Genomic DNA, 363 nt, shown 5'->3' with positions numbered 1-363 from the left:
ATTAGGTGAAAGCTTTATGTAATTGTAAAATATTCCAAGAGCACCCAGGTTGCACAAACATGGTGGAGCATGATATTGTGTTAAAGGAGGAGGCACCAGTTAAACGAATGAGTTACAGGATCCCAGAGCGCCTCCTGGACCATATTTGATCAGCTGGGGAGAACGACACAGCTTAGCCACCATCGTGAATGGTTTCACTGCTGCTTCACTCAGCTAAATGCAAGAGGGGAAACCTTGTTGGTCTTCAACTGGCTGATTCAAGTCATCCAGCAGAGTTTTCTGGGCCAATCAGTGGAATTGCTAGAGAAAAAGTACACATGGCAGTACTCTGGTAAGACCAAATGATGTTTAACCGTGTGTCCA

The sequence above is a fragment of the Etheostoma spectabile genome, chromosome 11 (genome assembly GCF_008692095.1).
Source record: "Etheostoma spectabile isolate EspeVRDwgs_2016 chromosome 11, UIUC_Espe_1.0, whole genome shotgun sequence".
Taxonomy (NCBI): Eukaryota; Metazoa; Chordata; class Actinopteri; order Perciformes; family Percidae; genus Etheostoma; species Etheostoma spectabile.
The sequence above is the reverse complement of the archived record's forward strand: the minus strand, read 5'-3'. Positions refer to the sequence as shown.